This window comes from Panthera pardus, unplaced genomic scaffold, assembly GCF_024362965.1.
Source record: "Panthera pardus isolate Hobbes unplaced genomic scaffold, ASM2436296v1 HiC_scaffold_16, whole genome shotgun sequence".
NCBI lineage: Eukaryota > Metazoa > Chordata > Mammalia > Carnivora > Felidae > Panthera > Panthera pardus.
The window spans coordinates 15,641,124-15,655,710 of record NW_026526721.1 but is presented as its reverse complement, the minus strand read 5'-3'; the positions used below and the strand labels follow the sequence as shown (position 1 = coordinate 15,655,710).

General features: G+C 38.2%; 1 pseudogene; it reads left to right on the top strand.

Moving 5' to 3' along the window:
• Positions 1 to 9,046: 9,046 nt before the first annotated feature.
• LOC109277911 (60S ribosomal protein L17-like) lies at positions 9,047 to 9,548 on the top strand (annotated as a pseudogene).
• The last annotated feature ends 5,039 nt before the right edge of the window (positions 9,549 to 14,587 follow it).

Sequence of the window (14,587 nt, the reverse complement as noted above, 5' to 3'; positions counted from 1 at the left end):
TTGTTTGTTAGAGCAGGTGATTACCACCCCCACCCTCTACTCCCTGCTATTTTGTCAGGGTGCCCAGGGCAGGCACAATGTAGACAATACATGGTAGACTAGATTGCAATCCAAATGATGGTTGTGTGTGTGTGTGTGTGTGTGTGTGTGTTATCTTTGTGTACTTTCATGAAATCCACAGGATAGATTAGGAACAGTAGAATTGGGTCAAAGTTTATACACACACTTTTTAACTTTGAAAGAATTTGTCAAAAGGTTATCCCAAAGATAGCCTGAATTTACATCCTGTCTGTACTTTTGCCAACTGTAGGTTGTAACACTTTACAATTTTTACCATTTTCTTTTTGGTAAAATGGTATCTCATTTTCTCTCTGACATCACGTTTCTTTAATTACGTTCAGGTGGGTATCTTTTCTATTGGGTTAATATTTTCCTTCCCTACTTAAAAGCACCTATTTTTCATATTAAGGAAATAGCTTCTTGTCATATGTGTAGCAAATATTTATTTAAAAAATTTTTTTTCATTTCATATGGATGTTTAAAAGTTTTTATATAGGCAAATGATACCAGATTTTTTTTTTTCATATCTTCTGCATTTTGTGTTAGGTCAAAAAATGCTTTTCTTACTCTAACATATTAATTGTTAAAAAATCTGATGTCTACTTCTATCATTTATTATTCTTTTTACATGTACAATTTCAACCCATCAGGAATTAATTTTTGTATGGAAGAAGTAGGTGTGTGGCCCAGATTTTTTCCCCAGATGGCTGGCTAGTTATTTGAAAATATGATTTGGAAATGATTTGATTTGGCAAAGACATTGTAATCAATAGAGCTCTTTACCATTTACCATTAATATGGAATCCTATCTTTATTATATCTTAATATCCTATATCAAGGCCCCCCTTGATCCTGGTATTCATGCCTTTGTGTGATGCCCTCCTCTTGAGTGTGGGCCAGACCTAGTCATTTGCTGCAAAAGTGATGGGATGTCACGTCAGCAATTAGATTACAAAATCTATGACTTCCATCTTACTGGGGCCCATTCTTCCTCTCTCTCTCCCTCTCCCTACCTCTCTTTCTCTTTTTCTCACTCTCAGTTGTTTGCTTTGATGGGCTGCCATGTTGTGAGCTGCCTTCTGTAGAGGGGATGTGGCAAGGAAATGAGGGAGATCTCTAGGTTACAGTCTGTGAGGAGTTTAATCCTTCCAACAAGCAAATGCTTGACCTTGGAACCAGGTCCTACCTGGTTGAGACTTGAGAAGACTGGAACCCTAGCTGGTACTTTGTAGCCTTGTGAGACATCCGGAGTCACAAAACCCAGCTAAACCAAACCCAGATTCATCACCCCAAAAAGCTATGAGATGAACTTCCTCTGTTGTTTAAGCCAGTGTTTTGGGAAAATTCGTTATACCACAATAGACAGCTAATATACCAGTCCTGCAAAAAAAAAAAAAAAAAAATAAAAAGTTCCTGTAGTTTTATGTTTTAATATTTGATTTAAAAAAGTCCTTTCTCATTTTATTTTCTCTGGATTTTATCCTCCCTGGCTATTCTGGTATATTTGATCTTTCAGATGAGCTTAATATAGCTTTGTTAAATACCTCACAAAGTCTTGTTCCATTTTTAATTAACTTTTTTGAAGGTTGACTTGATACATTTATGGCTTTAAGTTGATCTATATAGGAACATTTAGTCAATTAGCCTTTTATGTGTCCTTAGTAGAGCTGGAATATTTTATTCATATTTGTTCTACGTATTTACTATTAAGATGATTCCTAATTCTTTTTTGTTGTTGTTGTTCTGTTATTGTAAGATTTTATTTTCTCTTTTGTTATGATCTGTATGTAGGAAAATTATTCATTTTTATAAATGACATTTTTTTAACTAGCTACTTTATTTAATCCTTTTATGCAATATGTGATCTCCAAATAATGACAATTATGCATCTCCCTTTCCAACATGTAGACTCCTTGTTTATTTTTCTTATTTGATTACATTCGATTTTCCTTCCAGAACAATGGATTCTAGCAGTAGTGACAACACTTTTTTTTTTTTTTTTGGTAAATTTGAATGGAAAATTGAACTTTCTATAATCAAATTTGATGATGGCTTTTGATACAATTAAATGTAGTAATTGATCTATTTTGCTTTGTATTAAGAATGGATGTTGGATTTTATATCATTTCTGCACTTATTGAAATGTTCACCTGAGTTTTTTCATGTGAATTATTAATACTATGAGTTATACTAACAGATTCTTTAACATTCAACAATGCAGTTAATGACTACAGAATATTCCATTAGGTGAAGGCATTGTAGTTTCCACTTCTATGCAAGCCAGTTTTTGCTTTTGTAACCACCTCTTTAACAAACATCCTCACATATATGATGATTGTTCGTCCTTTGCTAACAATAGTAATGGCTAACACATATGGAAATTCCTCTCTCAGCCTAACATCTTCATATTTATTAGCTCATTTTTTAAAACAATTACAACCACCTTATAAAATAGGCATTATTATTATACCCATTTCACACATGAGGGACCTGAGGCACAGAAAGATTAAATAACCTGGCCAAGTAAGTGATGGAGCCAAGATGCAAACCAGACCCACTAGGCCTAGACACAAACTAGGTAATAAGCACCACTACAGTCAGATACAGAACATTTCAATCACACCAAAAAGTGTCTTCCAGCTTCTGTGCAATCACCCGCTATCCCTCGTGGCCCCAGGGAACCACTGATATTCTCTTATCATGAAAGATAAGTTTTCCTGTCTACAATTTCAGGTAAATAGAATCACATCGTATGCATTTAAAAAAAAAATTTTTTTTAAACATTTATTTATTATTGAAAGACAGAGAGAGACAGAGCATGAGCAGGGGAGGGGCAGAGAGAGAGGGAGACACAGAATCTGAAGCAGGCTCCAGGCTCTGAGCCATCAGCACAGAGCCTGACGCGGGGCTGAAACTCACAAACCGCGAGATCATGACCTGAGCCGAAGTCAGATGCTTAACCGACTGAGCCACCCAGGCACCCTGTATGCATTTTTTTAAGGTCCAGCTTCTTTTGCTCAGCTTAATGTTTTTCAGAGTCACTCACATTGTTGCATATATTAGTTTGTTCTTTTTGATTATAAATAGCGTCTTATTGTATGGATTCACCATAATTTGTGTATCCATTCACCTCCTTGTGGACATTTAGGGGGTTTCTAGTGTTTGGCTGTTACAAATAAAGCTGCTGTGAGCATTTGTATACATGTATTTTTGTGGACATATGTTTTCATTTCTCTTGGGTAAATGAGGAAGCATAAAATATGTCTTTCCTCCCATGGATACCACACTGCCTTGACTAAATTACAGTAGAAGCTTGGTGTTAATGAGGTATATATCCAAAGTGATTTATTAATTTCAAAATTCACCTGTAAGAATGTATGTTATTCCTGAAATTTTTAAATGATGCTTTCAGACTCTACATTAGTGTTTTCATTTATTGATGGCCTTTCAAATTTAGTTTGAGGTCTTTTTGGTTCTTGGTATGAGTAGCAATTTTTGATTAAAACCTGGATATGTAAAATCTTAACAAAAACTTCACGGTTGCGTATTTACAGTAATTTCCTGTCTACTTCTAGCTTCAGGTAATCACTGGCCCATTTTCTGTCTCTATTGTCTTCCTTAGAAATTTCATACAAATTGAATCATACAATATGTAACTATTTGTGTCTAACTTCTTTTACTTAATATAATATTTTTGAGGGGTGCCTGAGTAGCTCAGGCAGTTAAGTGTCCGACTTGGGCTCAGGTCATGATCTCACAGTTATCGAGTTCGAACCCCGCATTGGGCTGTGTGCTGACAGTTCAGAGTCTGGAGCCTGCTTCAGATTCTGTGTCTCCCTCTCTCTCTGCCCCTCCCCCGTTCACACTGTGTCTCTTTGTCTAACTTCCAAAAATGAATAAACATTAAAAAAATTAATATAACATTTTTGAGTTTTCTTCAAGTGTTTTCAACATATCAGTAGTTCATTCCTTTTGTTGCTGAGTAGTAGTCCATCATAATAATATACCAAATTTTGTTTATCCATTTGCTACTTGAAGAGCATTTAGGTTATTTCCAGTTTAGAGTTATTAAGAGTAATTCTGCTATGAACATTCACATAGAAGTATTCATTTCTCTTGGGTAAATACTCAGAGTGGACGTGGTAAGCGTATGTTAAGTGTATGTTTAACTTTTTAAGAAACTGCAAGACTGTTTTTCCAAAGTGGCCAAACCATGTTCTAGTCCCAGCAGCTCGTGGAAGGCCATCTTCCCCACATCCTCCAGAAGTCTTTTAAGCTAGGGGCGGTGGGTTCTATAAGCGATGATTCCATTTCCTTCTCTTCTCTCCCATCGTTGACTCCAACCCACTATGTGCACACACCCCATGGGTATAGTTTGAACTGTCTACTTGATCCCTGACTGGGATTTTGATGTTGAAGAGGAATCTTGTCTGTGGATTGGAGTTCTGCCCATACACTTGGCCAAAGTTGATGGCCTGTTGTCTCTCTGAATCTGTGTTTTCTCATGTTCCCAAGTGCCCCCTTTGTTGCCCTGTGGCACGCTGTTTTCCCTTAGCCATACCTGAACATCTCATAATCTCATTTGCAACGTTTGCCTACCTGAAAGAAAGGTTCCTGGTTTGCTTTCTAGATAATATACAGTTACAAAAACTGGCATGGTCTTTAACAGACGGATTAGCTACTATTTTTAAGTATGTGTGAACTCCTCTAAACAAAGTCCAAAGACTTTCTTTATATGTATATGGCGTGCTGTCATGAGTTGCCTATCACTTTTGTAACCTGCTAGTCCTTGAATTAGCAGTTGTGGTTTATTTAAGGATGTGTCTACTACTCACCTGTGGTTGACAGGGAAGAGGTGCTCTGCTGCCAGAAAGCCCATCTGCTCCTAGTGTCTGTGGACTGTTTTCAAAGCAGGAGCTGGTATGATTCACAGTCATTATCTCTCTAGGAAAAAGAGGGTAGCAGATTGGAGCTACCAGCTGCAGGGGAGGGCACGCACTTACTTTCCCCATCTATTCTAGGTGTAAAGGACTGTTTCAAGTGTATTTTAGCAAGATGTATTATTTCAGGAAGTTTCCACTGCTCTCTAGGTAGCATCTGCCTTAGGAACCCTGGGCCATATGCTAAAATATGAGGTTTGCGTAAGTTCATTTTGTGATCTTGAGTGAGACATTTGTTTTCCTAAAGCTCATATTTACAAATTTTTTGAGAAGGAGTAAATTATCCTAGTGCATTACAGTATATTTGGCAGAATTATGTACTAAAGAGATTTATAAAGATATTTATGAATCTAAAATTCTCACCAGATATATATTCCTTCTATTTTAACTTTGAAAATTTCAAATATTCTTACCTACTCTGTTCAAAATATTCTTACTACATGTTTCAAAAGAAACTGAGTCTTAAGCAGGAGGGCAAGCATGTGACGATGCGTCATCTTTAAGTGATAGATTTCTTTGTCTGGGTCTTCACTTAAGTGCTCAGACTCTTGCATATGGAAAATTGTTGTAAATGTCTTCTTGGGGATTCTCAGTGTGATATGGCATGAATATAGAACTTTTGTGTCGATACCTTCTTCTTCCCCAGCTGCACTATATTAACCATCTCCTGGGTAATCCTAGGGTAAACAAGTTGGGTATCTTGTCTCTTACCGACATTTTGGCCAGAGTCTCTGACTTCCTATCATGCTAGGTATTAGGTCAGACCCAGGTAGGTATTTGAAAATTCTCTGAGACTCTTTTACCATTGAGACTTGAGCTTGTTGTTCACTCTCCTTCAATCTGGGTGAACTTGGGTCTGCTTGAATCATCAAAAAACAAAAACAAAAACAAAAACAAAAACAAAAACAAAAACCCAAAAACAACAAAAAAAAAACAACCCACAGAAGTAATGCCATATATGATTTCCGAGGTGAGGTCATAAGATAGCAGGTGATACTGATGGTCTGGGAGGTTGAATAAGTTGCCCAATGCTATGTAGTTCGTAAGTTGCAAAGTCAGGACTGTGGGCTTTGTGTCTGGTTATGGAATCGATTGCCATTTCTCTCCACCACTGCCTCTGTTCAAGAATAGCAACACTCCTGCATAGGAGTTATCGTTTTTTAAATGCCTTAATAAATTCATAATGAAAATTTTAAAAACTCCTTTTTACTTAAATTGCAATATGGACAAAAAGCAGAGTTCTCGGGATTTTCCAAAGGAACTGACCTTCATAAAATAGTTTCTATCTTGCCATTTTTGTGGGGTCAATTTCTTCTAAATTTCTCTTTAATCCTCACGATGTCCTTATAATGGATGAAAGAAGAAAATATCATTCTTTTCCCCAAGGACTTTAGACCATAGGACTTTAGAACATGATGTAGTAGGAAGTGTGGACACTTTGGACTCAGACCAAGGTTCTAAACCTGACTTTGCACCTAAAGATCTGAGTTTTGGGAATAGGGCCTTAGCTGTAAAATGGAAGTAATATCACCTCTTTTGTGAGATTTGATGATAGTAACAATAAGATGATATATGAAGACCAGCTGTCTTAGACCCTCGTGAGTTGGAGATGTTCAGTAAATGTTGGTGCACAAATTTGGTTGCAAAAATTTCTTTTTGCACATCAACACTGAGACATTCAAACAAGGCTGAGCATGGACCACAGGAAAAGTGTTAAGAGCTAATCCTGTTTTGCGGGGACTTGACTATTCATACATAAAGTGATGTTGTTCAGAGACATTCAGAAACATGGGACACCCTCCCCAACAACATGATTTAGTTGGTATTTATTTATTTCTTATTATTTTAATGTTTATTTATTTTTGACAGAAAGAGAGAGCACTAGCAGGGGAGGGGCAGAGAGAGAGAGGGAGACACAGAATCTGAAGCAGGCTCCAGGCTCTGAGCTGTCAGCACAGAACACAATGCTGTCTTGAACCCACGACTCGTGAGATCATGACCTGAGCCAAAATCAAGAGTCAGAGGCTTAACTACCTGAGCCACCCAGGCGCCCCTGATTTAGTTGGTACTTAAAATAACAATTCCAAAGTTTAAGAGAAAAGGGGCATGAAGAGACATGGGTGGTAGAGGGTGGGATGAACCTAGAACTCATGACTGATGGCAGGAACCCTGCTTCTGTTGGAATGAGCCAAGGGAAAGTGGAAGAAAATTCGTGTAAAAGGAGGAGTTGGAATTTGGGTGCAGCCTCCTGGCACGTGTTTATCCAGTATTTCCAATTTCTGGAGGCTATGCCTACGTGATTTTGCCTGTTGCATACCTCAAATCAATCATCCCCCTTTTTTTAATTACAGCAAATTGTGCAATAGTTTCTTGTTTGTTTTGGTTAGGATTTCCTTTGCTTTATCGCTGGCAGGAAAAGCATATCCCTTGAGATTTCCTCTGGGACATGATTATTTACAGTAACTACAATTTAATGAAATCTCGAGGATTTCTTCCTGATTTATCCTCTTTTTTGTTCATTCTTAAATATAGTTCCTTTGTTTGTGGCTGTTTTTCTCTTGGGTGCTTTTGAATAATTATTTTTAAAAATATCTGCAGTGTGTGTGTGTGTGTGTGTGTGTGATGCATTTCTCATCATATATGTAGTATTTGTGCTTCACTTTTTGTGAAATGTTGCTTCATATTATAAAATAATAATCTGCAACTTTTGGCTACTTCAGTCACTGTGAGCCTGGTTCAGACAATTAAAATCTCTTGCCCCAGCAACCAGATTGGCTTCCTGTCTAGTGTCTGGGGCCCTCAATTTCTAGTCTTCTAAAACGCTGAAGCCAGAGCAATCTTTTTCTGATGAGAAAATCTGGTCATATCTGCTTAGTATCTTTCAAGGGCACTGTCAGATCTGGGTAGCACGGTTTGGCCCCTGCCTGTCCCTCCAGCCTCCTCATCTGCTGTTTCCCCCAACACCAATGTCCTGGTTGCACTACTGAGTCAAGAGTTATCTAAAAATCTTTCTGTCTCCAGCTTCTTCTGCCCTCTGCCTGTTACTCTCCCTGCCTTGGGAAGCTCCTCCCCACAACTTCTTTTTGCCTGCTTACTCCCACTAGTGATTGAGGACCCATTTAGACATCCCTTCTCGTGGTGGGAGTGGCAGTGGGGGGCTTCTTCAACGTCCTCGAGACTGGGCTGTCTCCTCCTCTATCACTCCTGTATGTTGTGTTTGTCATGTTACCATACTCTTGCCAATTAGATGACTGTTCATCAGAGCGGGGACCCTGACTTAAGAGATGGCGCTAGGTAAGTATTTGTTTAATGAGTGAGCGAAAGAAGACAGTGCCCTGAGCCAGTGTGGCCCAGTAAGGAACCATTGGCCTGGGCCTGGTTCCTGCCCCCACCCTTAACTACGTGAGTAACCGTTGGCGAATTACTGCCCCTCAGTTTCTAAATCGGGGAAGTGGAGATAATAATGGCAAACATCTATTTAGATTATTATAACGATTAAATGTTAATCGACATGAACAGTTTGAATGGTGACTGCACATGATATTGTTTAATTTCATGTTAACTTTTATAATTATTATTGCCTGAACTTTCATCTGGTTCCTTGGTAGCCAAAGCAGAAGGCATAGCATTTGGTGTGGTCTATTAGCAGTTGTCTAATCAGCTCCTTAAAAATATTCTCAAGAATTGATTTATAAAATGCTGGATTTCGACAATAATGCTGTAAACGATTTTTAGCTGTAACGTATGATGTGGGTATTCTGTATTATAATTTAATATTATAATTTCATTGTGGAGTATATGTCCCATATCTTTGCTTAAGATTTACTATGTACTGGGCAAATAGGTTTTAAGGAATTAGAATCTATTGTAGGCTGAATTTTCAGCAACGGTCTTGTTGACAGAAAAGAAACTATACTAAAGGTCTTTCTCTAGCACTTCTCAATAAACGGCCTGAGATGATCTCTGAAAATTGTTCACTATTCATTTGACCTAGAAACTCGACAAAATCATGCATATCAAGAGGTTCAAATCTTCGTGTTCACTTTAAGAACACGCATTAAACTGCTCAGGCCATCAGGGGTATGCGTATCGGAAAAACCATTAAGTATCTGGAAGATGTCACTTTGCATAAGCAACGTGTGTCATTCTGTCGCTATAATGGTGGAGTAGGTATGTATGCCCAGGCCAAACACTGGGGCTGGACACAGGGTCAGAGGCCCAAAAAGAGTGCTGAATTTTTACTGCACATGCTTAAAATGCAGACAGTAACTCTGAACTTAAGGGTTTAGATGTAGATTCTCTGGTCATTGAGAACATCCTGGTGAACAAAACCCCTAAGATGCAGTGTAGAACTTCTAGGGCTCGGGGTTGGATGAATCCACACATGAGCTCTCCCTGCCACCTTGAGATGATGCTTACTGAAAAAGAGAAGATTGTTTCTAAACCAGAAGAGGAAGTTCCACAGAAGAAAAAGACATCCCAGAAGAAACTGAAGAAACAAAAACTTATGGCCAGGGAGTAAATTCTGCATAAAATAAATGAAAATAAAAGTAAAAATGGAAACAAAAATAAAGGTCTTTCTCGAAAAAATTATATTTGAGATATTGATCAGAAACTGGCTAGAGAAAGGTACAGAAATTTTCAAATAGAAAACACTGATTAAGACTTTGAAGAAAGCTGTCAGGGAGCTCATAAATTGGAAGAAGATCATATTTCATTCAAGTCAACAGTGATGCTGTGGTTAATATTTCTCATTTTCCTGGGTCCAGAAACGAGAGAGAAATCAGAGAGGAGGGAGGGAGAGGAAGGATGGAGAGGAAGAATGGGGGCAGAGGGAAAGAGGGAGAGAAACTTGAAACTTGGAAGAAATATTTTTCATCATAAATCATAAGGTCTGGCTGTAAATCACACTTTTTTTTTAATGTTTATTTATTTTGAGAGAGACAGCGAGCAAGCTGGGGAGGGGCAGAGAGAGAGGGACAGAGAGAATAGCAAGCAGGCTCTGTGCTGTGAGCACAGAACCTGACGCAGGGCTTGATCCATGAACAGTGAGATTATGACCTGCCCGAAATCAAGCATCACTTAACCGACTGAGCCACCCAGGTGCCCCTATGAATCATACGTTCAAAGGACATCAAAGGTAGTTGAAAGTGTTTGTAGGGTCTTTGGACACAAAGGCGCTGAGAAACCAGAAAAGTTCTGGGAAACTTAACCTCCAAATTAGGAGTTTTAGCATGAATTGAAGTTACTTCGACCAGGGGAAAAACCAGGATTTGAGTGAGCAGCAATTCAGAAATGCTAGAGGTTAGTAACTGAGACGACTACACCCAGGTAATAATATAGATGACACCGGATGTTTGAGTGTGACCTTCGTTAAAAGGTACATTTTTGTTATTTTAAGAAAAATGTTCACTAAATAATGTAATGATAAATATGTATGTAATGATATATGTAATGATAAAATACATGTATGATAAATATATGTACGTATATGTATGTAATATATGTAATGTAATGTACAATGTAAAAATATATGTAATGTAATGTAATGTAATGTATGTAATGTAAATATGTAATGTAAAAATTTATGTAATGATAAAATAATACTGTATGATATTTTCTTGGACTTAATTATTTAGGAAACAGCTTTTTGGATAGGGAGGCAGTGTTCAATGTAACACCAGTTATATGAATGAGCAAGTAGGAGATCCTGCCCTTGCTTGAGGCAGTTGGACAGGGGTTAAGTGCCCTTGAGTTGATGGCCCGGGGAGCCTGGTCCTACTGCAAGCCAATGACCTTCAAGAACACTTCCAATCTCCCTAATGCTATAGTTACAATGCTAAGCTTAGGCAATAAACACACTCAATTTTATATAATTGTGACAGATCTCTTCGTATTTAATGGAAGTTTAAAGTGCATGGGGCTATTTAGGTATGGGACTTATTTTAAAATTGTGTGATATGTTACAAGTATTGTGTAGTTTCCCAGAAGGCAGTAAGGTGGACTCTAGACCTTGCCAGGTCCTGGGAGCCTATATAAGCTTTATCTTACTTTATAATTCCATTCTTCTTTCTATCTCCTGCTAAGAGATCAAGAGTCCAAGTCCTACAAGAGGGACTAGGTTGTATTACAGTTAAACGAGGTGATACATAAAGACCACACAGCTTAGTGCTCGGCACATAGAAAATGGTAAATGGACATTATTTGTTCTGTTATCATTAGTGCAAGAGGTATTTGCCTTTGCAATATTGTTAGATGCTTTTCTGGGTTGTTTATAATTATCATCACATCTGTATCTCAGAAAGACCATGAGAATTAGGTGACATCACTTCTAGATGAAGAAACTGGGGGTCTGAAAAGTTTGGGAATGTGTAGGAGAGAGTGGGGGGTGGAGCCAGCACCTAAGCCAGGGTGAGCCCTTTCCGGCACATCTTTTCACTCCTCGCTTGCTGTGCTTCCAAAGGAGGCTGAACAAAGTTAAGTATGAGGGGCCCGTTGAAAAATATTCTATCTTCCAGTTTCCAGGTTTTATATCTGGGTAAATTGATTAATAACCAGGAGTTCATACTATATGTACTTAGATGTGTACCTATATGTATGTGTTTATATATATACATCTTTTCCCCACCTGAAGACACATATGTTTTTATTAAAGCAAATTCCTATATCTTTAAATATATCTTTCCTAGAATTTCATCATAAAATTGGAAATCTGTTCATCAAATATTCCGACCACAAGATTTAACAAACATCATATTCAAACAACAACAAAACTGTAGACAACAACTGCTTAGGAGGCAAATTTAACAAATATGGATTTAATAAATTTTGAGTTGAAAGTTCATTGATGTATATCTGAAACATTTTGATTTGAAACAAACCTTAAGAGTCTATAGCCGTTTCAAACCTGGGTGCCCATTAGAATTGCCCGGGGAAGCCATAAGACAACAATGACCACAACAGCAACAATAACTACCCCACAGGATTCCCTTCCAAGGATTGAGTGTCAACCTGTCAGAGAATTGGGATTGTTTGAGAACTCCCCAGGTTATTCTATTAGGTAGCCATGGCTGAGATTTTGGTCTAAAGAAAAGGCAGAAGCACATAACTGACCTGGACGATAAATACTTGCTGAAATGAATCGAGTACACAGGATTTAAAAAAAAAAAAATCAATGCCCGCATTTGTCCAGCTTCCACTAAAGAATCTTGCTTTGATCTTGAACCCTCCTGAGAGGTCAACTCCTTTCCTCATAGCTACTTGTCTTAGAAGAGTAGAACCTATTTCCTCATCTCAATCCATCTCAAGTCAGGCATGGTCTCCACCTTCCTGACACTGGTCTTACTAAGACTCAATCAGTAATTCATCTGATATATACTAATAGGTGATAAATACATAATACATTATATATAATAATGTGATAACATAGTCTAATCAATACATAATACATAAAAACCTTAATATATCAAAGATCTACATGAAGACCCTCCAACAGTGCTGTGTCATAAGCAGTGCTATTTAAGAATTCATATTTAGGAATTGATAAGAGTATACAGCTGAATAAAAATTTGGAGATTACCTTGTGCTGTGCCTCTCAAGTTAGTTTTTATTTTTAAATGTTTATTTATTTGTTTTGGGAGAGAGAGAGAGAGAGAGAGAGGAGAGAGAGAGAGAGAGAGAGAGAGAGAGAGAGAGAAAGAGAGAGAGAGACCAGGGAAGGGGCAGAGAGAGTGGAAGAGACAGGATCCCAAGCAGGCTCTGCACTGTCAGCACAGAGTCAGATGCGGGGCTGGAACTCACGAACCGTGAGATCATGACCTGAGTGAAACCAACAGTTGGATGCATATTAGACTGATCCACCTATGGGCTCCTCAAGTTAGATTTTTTTTAAAGCAACAACACATCCCTTTAGTTAGGAAGACTATTTGAAATGTCAGTGTGTAATAAAAGAGAGGGTGGGGCTGCCTTGCTTGAGTGATGGTGGTGATGGAGGCAGAACCCTGATTTCTGGATTCTGTGCACCTTTTGGTCTACCCACGCCTCAGGGATAGCCTTGGAGATTACACAGACCCCTTGTTTCTCTGAGAAGCACAGTTTGAAAACCATCCATCTAGCCTTGACCTCTTCCAGATAGAATACAGGACATGCCTGCTGCTTTCAGAAGCTTCTAGGTTTCATAAATAAAAATACCTATCTATGGTAAAACATTATAGCTCATGAGCTCACATTTACATAATATTTATTGCATACCGGGCACCTTTCTAATTATGTCACATATAGGAACTTATTTAGTATCCCCCCTTCAACAGTGGTGTAAATGTAGCTATTATTACCCTTATTAAATGGATGAGGACAGAGAAGCAGGAGATGTTACGTCACTTGCCAGTGTCACAGAGCTAAGGAGCGCACTTATGAGCCATGCTCTTAACCATCAATACCTTGCTTGATATATACATGGTGTGTGTCCAGTAATCAACTCTGTACATATACCACGTCTTCATGCAAATACGTTATTTAACCAACAGATCTTTAGAAGCAATAGCTCATCATGTTGTAGACACTGGAGATATAGGAGAGAATGAGACCAAAAATGTCCCCGTCCTCATGGACCTGGTAGAGAGACAGACAATACTCCAAATAAGGAAATAGGATTATTCAGGTAGGTAATGATGATATTAAGAATCTATGACAAAGTTGGGACACCTGGGTGGCTCATTTGGTTAAGCGTCTTGATTTTGGCTCAGGTCATGATCTCAGGGTTCATGAGTTCAAGACCTGCATCAAGGCTCTGCACTGACAGCATGAGGTCTGCTTGGGATTCTCTCTCTCCCTTTCTCTCTGCCCCTCCCTTGCACTCTCTCTCTCAAAAAATAAACATTTTTTTTTTAAAAAGGAATATACCACGGGGTAAAGCCAGAGGAGTGGCTGTGGGGAAGTGCATTCTGCTTCAGATAGACTTACTAGAACTTGCTGCTTAAAGGGAGGTCAGCAGCCTAGGAGGGTCCATGTCATTTGAGAGTTGGTTAGGAAGGCAGAACCTCAGCAACTACCCCAAACCTACCCCCTAGTCAGAACCTGCTCTTTAACAAGCTCCCCAGGTGATTTGTGTGCACATCAAAGTTTAAGAAGCACTGAGAATCAGAGTTTCAGTGTTGGAAGTTTCTGTTGCTAGTGGATAGGATTCATTCTTCTCTCTCTCTCTCTCTCTCTCTCATACACACACACACACACACACACACACACGCTGAGTAAAATGTATGTAAGTGGAAAATAATGGAGGTTGCATTTTTGAACATCATATTATAATATAAAAACATTCCCACTTTTAATTGCAATATATTATCAGTTTCTCATCATTTAAAAATAGTATTTTCTCATAGGACTAATGATATAATTGGGGGTTATATTGCTGATTCATAAATGATTCATAACTCTGACCAAAACATTGTAAAAGAAAAGATGTAAGTAAAATTTCTATGTCCCCTTTAAAAATAGGCAATTTAATGCTTCAATGCCAATAAAATGAATAGAAATATACTATAAAGTTAATTATGTAAGGAACTTTAATTTGCTGCAAAAAATATATA